General features: G+C 41.3%; 1 pseudogene; it reads right to left on the reverse strand.

Moving 5' to 3' along the window:
• Nucleotides 1-2,074: 2,074 nt before the first annotated feature.
• LOC148041824 (uncharacterized) lies at nt 2,075-6,577 on the reverse strand (annotated as a pseudogene).
• Nucleotides 6,578-10,030: the final 3,453 nt, after the last annotated feature.

Here is a 10,030-nt window from a genome sequence, read left to right on the forward strand (position 1 = left end):
GAAGAATCAACGACGAGTATCAAAATACAACTAGATGGTGGAGTTGGGAAGAATAAAGGGTTAAAAAAGTATTAATAGCCTCAATTGCACCAGCCTTTGTAAGACCTACAAAATTGAGAGATGTCTATGAGGATCCACCACTACCATATGCCCTTTTGAAGTGGGAAACAACTGAAAACAAAAAGAAAAGAGCGTAGTTGTCAAAATTGGAACCACATGCAGAGGTATATTATAGCCATCCCATCTAATAGAATGGGACAAAGAATAGATGGACAATAGTACCTGCACTTAAGGAGAGAATATTTCCTTGAGAATAGGTCTGCTAGACCCATCCGATCTTTTTATTTCTAGTATATTCTCCAATCCATAAAAGACAAAATTGGCATGACTTTGAGAGGATTACAAAAGAACACCCTTACTGCTTGAACCACCCAATCTTTCATGAACCATTGGGTGAGCCAAGCTTCAACCATAGGTACACCCCTCAGAAGTCACAAATAGGCTTACTTGAAGAGATAAATAAAGAATGACAGTATTGCATGCTTCACCATATTGATTTGGTGTGATAACCTTGTAAGAGTATCATTTTATGACTCTATTTCGCACATATTCGCATGGCTCATAGGCTTTCAAACCATGGCAACTATGGCTTATGACCATGTGTGCAACCACTCCTTCCACAATTAAATATTATGCTATTCGGCTACACAAATGTTTCTATCCACAAAACTGTCCATTAGTAGAAAGATGGAAGACGCCAAAATTTTTTTTGATAGCTTAGTAACAGAAAAACAGGTCTACTCTCAACATTTCTGCTACACAACTTCATAATGCCAGACTGCATAGGGCTTGCATGAGTCTAGACTTTGCTTTAATAAAGTCTTAAAATAGACGTATTCTAGGTGACAATCTGGCACACTTGGGCACTAAGACCTTGCTTTGATAAATTCTTAAAACAGAACTATGCTAGGTGTGACAATCTAGCACATTTGGGTACTAAGATAGACATTGTCAGAGCTGCAATAATCATTCAGGCCCACTTCTAGCACTTAGTTCCAAGCTAACACAGCCTTTAAATGCAACCCATAGAGACATTTTCTAGCGAAGGACCCTCCAACGACACTTAGCTAGGTATTCAGAGAAAGACCATTCTTGTCCATGGGACATGTGTCGAGGCTTTTGCTGAATCGTCCAGGCCCATTCACTTGAGGCACTGGATGGAGAAGACATTTTATGTGAAAAGTTTCCTTAACATCGTATGTGGCACTTGAAAGCACTCGGTTCAAAAGTAATCTAAAAAACTGGCTCGTCTGATTGCAGATCTTTGTCAAATGTATTTGATACTGCAACTAGAGAGTGGCTTTCCAACCTTGACTGAGAACCTTCATTAGGACAAAGAAAAACACCTATGCAGGTTGAAATCCATGCTATTAGGGCCAATACAGCAATAAGAAGCAACTGTCCATCTTGTAAAACGTAGTGCGGTGAAACACATCAGCCCTTTGCATTGGGCATGCCATGGAGTAAAAAAATAATAATAAAGAAAGCGCAGCATTCCATATAGAGAAGAGAGGCAAGTGTGTCCTTGTGAGATCACTCCATAGTTCAACCCTTGATGCCAAGAGCTCGAAAAAGCAGGAGTCCCTACTCAGATTGCAAAAAGTTCTTCCTGTTCTTATGAGACACAAAGTAGAGGCCAACATTAAGAAAATGACGAGTGTATCAACACTGACATTTTGGTCACATCTCAACCACCCTCAGCATTTAGGGTATGAAGCTACAAAAATAATACGCTACTACATGGCAAAGACATGAAGACAATGAGGCTGCTAAATATAAATTTTTGACTTCAATATATTTCCTTGCATATGATTTGAGCACCAAAGAGAACTTTTTTATGCCACCAGCAGGCAAATGGGATAATCGGTACAAAGTTGACTTTGCATGCCAACGAACCTAATAAGGTATCACATGATACAACTCAAGGCAAATATGTTAGTTTTCTCACCATGCACCAGGAAGATTGTAGAGAGTATTACCTGCCTAAACATAGCGGTCACTAAAAAACTGCATTTCAGAAACCAAATTTGAAGCTGCCAACTTTGGCATCCATCACTGTGTCCCAAAATGAGCCAGCATTTCTTTGCTTAGCTTTTGCTGCAGCTTTACTCTCCAGTTCTTCAATAGAACCAGGAAACATCTGGACATACAAGCTCTTGAACTTGTCATGCAAATTTACACGGTCTCTTGTGCCTGATACCAGTTGAGCAGAATTTGGCCGCTTCAGAAAGTCTAATACATTGAGAAGATTGCTCCTGCTCAACAGTGTAAAAAATATCAAGTCTATGTTCATCATGAATCAGCCCAAGTTTACAGCAACGAAAAGTCGACAAAGAAAAGAATGATCATGGTGCTGTAACAGGTATAAAAAGAAATATGTTCAGCTACACAACTTTCGTCTAGTGGAAAGCTATCAATGCAAATCAACAGAAGAAGCTACCTTTGAGCTTTGTACTCCCATGAGCATGATCATATTGAAGCTTAAAATTAGATGGAACAATGGAGCTTTGTACAGATAGGTCTGCATTTTAAAAAAATGAAAAAGATAAGATGGAATCTAAAATATAACTGCCACTGACCTCCTTCACTTAGGCTCCACTTATTCTTGTGAAACTTTTATACCAAAGAAATACATAATACAAACAGTAAAGTGAACAATAGAGCTTACCTGGTCCTGTGTCTGTGTTACTGGCATGACTACCACTACCATAATCTTTTATAAGCCTCTCTTGAAGCTTCAGTTTTTGGAGTATTATATTAGAGGAGTGCTTATTTGCTTCCTTGTTGACCTCTTCGAGTTCGTCGTCACCTTCTGAAGGGGCAGATGCAGATACACCATCCCTCACAATGATATCTGGTGTTTCGCGACTTTTTCGATCGAACTTCAGCAAGCGCTTGAAACCTCTTGCAGGTTCTTTGGGTGGAACGATCACTACTATAGACTTTTGAGAGGAGCCCAACTTCTTTTGTGAGTGAGTGAGATCCGTATCAGAAGAATACTGAACTCCAGAAGAATCCCGAGAAGCAAGACTTCCAACTGGGGACTCCACAAGGGTAGCAGCAGAGGGACTGAAGTAGTCAGGAATGATAGCGCCTAGACGCTTCAAACTTGAGCTAGCCGGAGAGGCAGCTTTCATAGGAGAGACTCTGGGCGCATATTGCTCTCCACTTGCTAGATTAGCACGAAATGACGCAGAACCACTTGCTGAGGATGCAATATGCACCACCTGGCCAGTACTCTCAGAGAGAAGTTGAGACAAAGTAGCACTTGGCACTCCCTTTCCAGCTGCTTCATCCCAAGGTGTGTGAGGTACAGAGTCTGGCTCAGATGCAAACTTACTATCGTGACGTTCATTAGTGCCCAATTCCATGGGAAATGAAACAATGTGACAACCCCTCTCAACGTGTGGCAATTTATCATCCTTCAAAAGTTCAGTAGCCTTGGCATCTTCGCATACAGCAAAGAAGCCACCATCTGAGTTATGAGTTACATCAACATCTGACAGCTCTAGAGTCTGTGCTTTCCCTTTCTCCTCCTCCTTGTAAGAAGATAAGGAAGCATCTGCAACTGGGGCTTCCACAGGAATGCATTCCCCATCGCTGGTGTCCATGACGCTCCTTGCAGATGCATGAGCCTCTTCATCAGAAATTCTTGTAGGAGTTCCTGGGACATCTTCGTCAGAACTCTTCACTGCTTCGGCCTTCAGTTTTGCAATCCCTGGCCCAGCACCAGGTCCAATGCCAGACCCTTTGCGCAAAAAGGGATTCATTTCCTGAATAGGAGCAACAGAACTTTGCCTTATCTTGCTCATGATAGGAGCCTCCACTTTTATGTCAGTTTCAGTGCTCAAGAGGGAGAGGGAGACCTCCCCTTCAGGCATAGGAGATGGATCTGTTAATTCACCTGTCACAAAACTCTGCCTGGTTTGCCTTGGTCGGGTCTTCTTCTCTACCCTTGAACTTCTTTTGGGTACATTGCCATTTGGTCCTGATTGTAAAGCCTTGCTTGCTCCTGGATGCTGAGCAGGAATCCCAGCATCCTTGGAAAGCACTATCGCAGAGCCCGACAACTTCCCTGGAGATGGTTTCATGTTTTCATTCTTCGGGTCTGAAAAGCAAGGAACCAAGGAGGAAAGAGAGTTCTCAGGGGCATTTGAGGAACTAGGGGTCCTCTGGACCAATGGCTTACCCCAGAGTTCCTCAAGGAGTGGTTTTAGGGGAGATGGAAACTATTCGTCTGGAGCTCCCAGGAGTGCTTGAGTTCTTTTGAGATGCATACACCGCCTTCTTTGCCCTATGAGCTTTTGGTGTCAATGCCTGCTCTTTCACCACTCGGGGTGTTAAGGGAGGAGAGGGAGGACTACTATCAGACCTCGAGTAATCCTTTGTCAACAATGGTTGAAGATTGCCATGCCCAACCATTCCATCCTCCTGCCAACAGATGTCAAATATTCATAACACATTAGAATCTATGGACAAAATCTCATGCCAAAACAAATTCAGCCAGATCTTTACCTGGAGTCTTTGCATATCCCTCAAGTTGGCCTAAAGGGCAAGCAGCTTGGCAGCACGAGCCTTGGCATGAGCTTTGTCATTGAGCTTGGCTGTTTGGGCATCCATCTCCGCTTTTCTACGCTCTAGAGTTTCCTCCATCAGTCTTAGTTTGGCTCATCTAGAGTACAGCTCTTAGCCTTTTCTTCACCATCGCTGCTGCTACTGGTGTCCATAACATGGTGTCTCTCTTTACTCTGGCGTTCAGAAAAGTAATTGATACTGCGAATCACGACCGACCCGGCCCGCCGGCTCCCAAATCGACCAACTTGAACCTTTTTTAAAGGAGAGGCAGACCACCTTCTAGGAGAAGCTCTTTGTGAAAGACCTTTGCTTGGGTACCCTTGCGGCGGTCTCATTGGGCTTACTGCTGCAAGCTCATCAGGCAGTGGCATTGGGCTTGTACATTGTGAAACTACAGCTTCATTTATAGCAGAACAACCCCCTCTTGTATCATAGTTATCATACACTTGTGAGGGACTCCAAGATACTCCTCCATCAGCCTCTTTGGTTGGATTTGGCAGCTTACTCTGTAACTTCGGCAAGCCATGCAGGACTGCCAATCTGTCAGACGCCCTCTCCTCTCGTGCGGTGAGCTCATAGAACCAATTGCAGGCTACACTGCAAGAAAAAATAGGAAAAAAGCAGCTGTAAACTTGGGCTGATTCAAATAGCTGCTCTCACTAGATACTCCTTGTTCCAGTTCATCAAGGCTGGCCACTTACATAATGCATCTGTTATGATTACTAGCTCATTCGGTTCTTCATAGTTTGTGATAAGCTCCTGCACAGAAAGGTTGCTCCGCCTGTCAATGTTGTCCACTGAAAGCCACTCCTGTTTCATACTCAGGCTGCTACACAGCCAGCCCAGCTCTGAAAAAAAACCAACCACCTGCTCTTGTGTTACAAAAGGAGACCTTGATAGTGATATAAAATTTCACAGTGACTTGCAAACAACTGCTAGATCACATAGGGGTCGAATCTTCCAGTGAATTCGCCAGATTTCTTGCTTCAACTAGCTGAACATAGAGATGGCCCATATAGCTTGCTTCCGGATCACTGTCAAAAATACTTTTTAGAGATGACTCAACACAAAAATTAGTTACTGACATGCTAAATCAACAATTGAACAAAACAACTGATAGGAACCTTCACCATGTTGTCCTCTTAGATATTCTTGCATACTGGAGAGAAGCATTTGACAGATATTAGCCTATACAACTCACTTAAGAAGGAGGGTAATTCATTTATACCTGTAATCACCTGGAAAGACTGGTATAACTGCCCGACTTGGCCAAACCAAAAGGTCCTTGAGAGCTGCTAGCAAAATATTATGTACATGCCCATTAATTCAACCGTCGAAGGCCTTAATCGTTAAAGGCCTTAATACATGCTGCTACGAACTTGTACTGCAAATATCAATAACACAATCAATTGCTACGTGAAACTAATCTGAATTTGGGCTACTATAAAACTAGAGTACTATACGAGATAAACCCCGTTCTTCCAAGAGACAATGGTTGGAATTTACCTGCTCTCCCAAAAAACATATAGTGGATGTCATTCAGCTCATGTCATTCCACAAAAAAACACTTCAATCCCACAAAAAACACTTGAGTCCCACAAAAATTCAGCTTATGTCATTCCAACTCCTTCCCAAAAAACACTTCAGTCCCACAAAAATCCAACTCATGTCATTCCAACTCCTCCCCACTTTGCAAGGTGGAGGATTCGTTGCCTGCAATCATATGAAAATGGAAAGAATAAGGTCACCTGTGTTATAACATGACTAAAACACAAATTACAACCAAATGGTTCCATACTTACATGATTTAAATAAACATCTAACCAGCAGACTTCAAGAAATCGTTAAAGATTCGATAATCATTTTGATCAAGAACATATCTATCAGTAGCCTCATTGTATGTTAAATGTGCCAATGCAATAATTGACTGAATATCAACCATGTTAAATCTTGATCTAGATGGTGTATCTGCATCTGCCCCTTCAGAAGGTGACGACGAACTTGAAGAGGTCAACAAGGAAGCAAATAAGCACTCCTCTAATATAATACTCCAAAAACTGAAGCTTCAAGAGAGGCTTATAAAAGATTATGGTAGTGGTAGTCATGCCAGTAACACAGACACAGGACCAGGTAAGCTCTATTGTTCACTTTACTGTTTGTATTATGTATTTCTTTGGTATAAAAGTTTCACAAGAATAAGTGGAGCCTAAGTGAAGGAGGTCAGTGGCAGTTATATTTTAGATTCCATCTTATCTTTTTCATTTTTTTTAAATGCAGACCTATCTGTACAAAGCTCCATTGTTCCATCTAATTTTAAGCTTCAATATGATCATGCTCATGGGAGTACAAAGCTCAAAGGTAGCTTCTTCTGTTGATTTGCATTGATAGCTTTCCACTAGACGAAAGTTGTGTAGCTGAACATATTTCTTTTTATACCTGTTACAGCACCATGATCATTCTTTTCTTTGTCGACTTTTCGTTGCTGTAAACTTGGGCTGATTCATGATGAACATAGACTTGATATTTTTTACACTGTTGAGCAGGAGCAATCTTCTCAATGTATTAGACTTTCTGAAGCGGCCAAATTCTGCTCAACTGGTATCAGGCACAAGAGACCGTGTAAATTTGCATGACAAGTTCAAGAGCTTGTATGTCCAGATGTTTCCTGGTTCTATTGAAGAACTGGAGAGTAAAGCTGCAGCAAAAGCTAAGCAAAGAAATGCTGGCTCATTTTGGGACACAGTGATGGATGCCAAAGTTGGCAGTTTCAAATTTGGTTTCTGAAATGCAGTTTTTTAGTGACCGCTATGTTTAGGCAGGTAATACTCTCTACAATCTTCCTGGTGCATGGTGAGAAAACTAACATATTTGCCTTGAGTTGTATCATGTGATACCTTATTAGGTTCGTTGGCATGCAAAGTCAACTTTGTACCGATTATCCCATTTGCCTGCTGGTGGCATAAAAAAGTTCTCTTTGGTGCTCAAATCATATGCAAGGAAATATATTGAAGTCAAAAATTTATATTTAGCAGCCTCATTGTCTTCATGTCTTTGCCATGTAGTAGCGTATTATTTTTGTAGCTTCATACCCTAAATGCTGAGGGTGGTTGAGATGTGACCAAAATGTCAGTGTTGATACACTCGTCATTTTCTTAATGTTGGCCTCTACTTTGTGTCTCATAAGAACAGGAAGAACTTTTTGCAATCTGAGTAGGGACTCCTGCTTTTTCGAGCTCTTGGCATCAAGGGTTGAACTATGGAGTGATCTCACAAGGACACACTTGCCTCTCTTCTCTATATGGAATGCTGCGCTTTCTTTATTATTATTTTTTTACTCCATGGCATGCCCAATGCAAAGGGCTGATGTGTTTCACCGCACTACGTTTTACAAGATGGACAGTTGCTTCTTATTGCTGTATTGGCCCTAATAGCATGGATTTCAACCTGCATAGGTGTTTTTCTTTGTCCTAATGAAGGTTCTCAGTCAAGGTTGGAAAGCCACTCTCTAGTTGCAGTATCAAATACATTTGACAAAGATCTGCAATCAGACGAGCCAGTTTTTTAGATTACTTTTGAACCGAGTGCTTTCAAGTGCCACATACGATGTTAAGGAAACTTTTCACATAAAATGTCTTCTCCATCCAGTGCCTCAAGTGAATGGGCCTGGACGATTCAGCAAAAGCCTCGACACATGTCCCATGGACAAGAATGGTCTTTCTCTGAATACCTAGCTAAGTGTCGTTGGAGGGTCCTTCGCTAGAAAATGTCTCTATGGGTTGCATTTAAAGGCTGTGTTAGCTTGGAACTAAGTGCTAGAAGTGGGCCTGAATGATTATTGCAGCTCTGACAATGTCTATCTTAGTACCCAAATGTGCTAGATTGTCACACCTAGCATAGTTCTGCTTTAAGAATTTATCAAAGCAAGGTCTTAGTGCCCAAGTGTGCCAGATTGTCACCTAGAATACGTCTATTTTAAGACTTTATTAAAGCAAAGTCTAGACTCATGCAAGCCCTATGCAGTCTGGCATTATGAAGTTGTGTAGCAGAAATGTTGAGAGTAGACCTGTTTTTCTGTTACTAAGCTATCAAATTTTTTTTTGGCATCTTCCATCTTTCTACTAATGGACAGTTTTGTGGATAGAAACATTTGTGTAGCCGAATAGCATAATATTTAATTGTGGAAGGAGTGGTTGCACACATGGTCATAAGCCATAGTTGCCATGGTTTGAAAGCCTATGAGCCATGCGAATATGTGCGAAATAGAGTCATAAAATGATACTCTTACAAGGTTATCACACCAAATCAATATGGTGAAGCATGCAATACTGTCATTCTTTATTTATCTCTTCAAGTAAGCCTATTTGTGACTTCTGAGGGGTGTACCTATGGTTGAAGCTTGGCTCACCCAATGGTTCATGAAAGATTGGGTGGTTCAAGCAGTTAGGGTGTTCTTTTGTAATCCTCTCAAAGTCATGCCAATTTTGTCTTTTATGGATTGGAGAATATACTAGAAATAAAAAGATCGGATGGGTCTAGCAGACCTATTCTCAAGGAAATATTCTCTCCTTAAGTGCAGGTACTATTGTCCATCTATTCTTTGTCCCATTCTATTAGATGGGATGGCTATAATATACCTCTGCATGTGGTTCCAATTTTGACAACTACGCTCTTTTCTTTTTGTTTTCAGTTGTTTCCCACTTCAAAAGGGCATATGGTAGTGGTGGATCCTCATAGACATCTCTCAATTTTGTAGGTCTTACAAAGGTTGGTGCAATTGAGGCTATTAATACTTTTTTAACCCTTTATTCTTCCCAACTCCACCATCTAGTTGTATTTTGATACTCGTCGTTGATTCTTCAAGCAAGAGTTCAATTGCATATCTAACACGTGTATTTTTTTGCATATTCATTGGGCATTTTGCTTTCTCAATCTAGAAACTCATTGAACACTTCTCTTCATAGTTAGGGACTTCTCTTCATCGGGTCTGGCAATCCACTCTTGCGTAGTACCAAAGATCTTGTAATGTAAATTATACAGGGAGGGGGGGGGGAGAAATGCATAAGCTTAAAATTTTAAAATTACAGGAGGGTTATTATAATATACCACAAAGATAACAGGAGGTATATATTAAATAGGGCAAAAAAGGTTACAGAGGGGTTTTAAAATATGCCTTTGCACGCACGTGATATCCATGATTTTGTAAGGTGGACCCCCCGGGTAGGTATGTCCTGCCCTTGATGTGCCCTGAACAATTGTGGGTGATGCTAAAGGGCTAGGGGACTAGGGACGGAGCCAGGCGATCAAGGTCACTGGGCGTACCTACTTTGAGGACCCCTAGGTGCTGTGCCGTGATCGTGGGTGCTTGTTGTCTTTCCTTTTCTTTCCTTTTCTTTTC

This window comes from Lygodium microphyllum, chromosome 1 (genome assembly GCF_053477565.2).
Source record: "Lygodium microphyllum isolate KBCC chromosome 1, Lygodium_microphyllum_v1.1.10, whole genome shotgun sequence".
NCBI classification, from domain to species: Eukaryota; Viridiplantae; Streptophyta; class Polypodiopsida; order Schizaeales; family Lygodiaceae; genus Lygodium; species Lygodium microphyllum.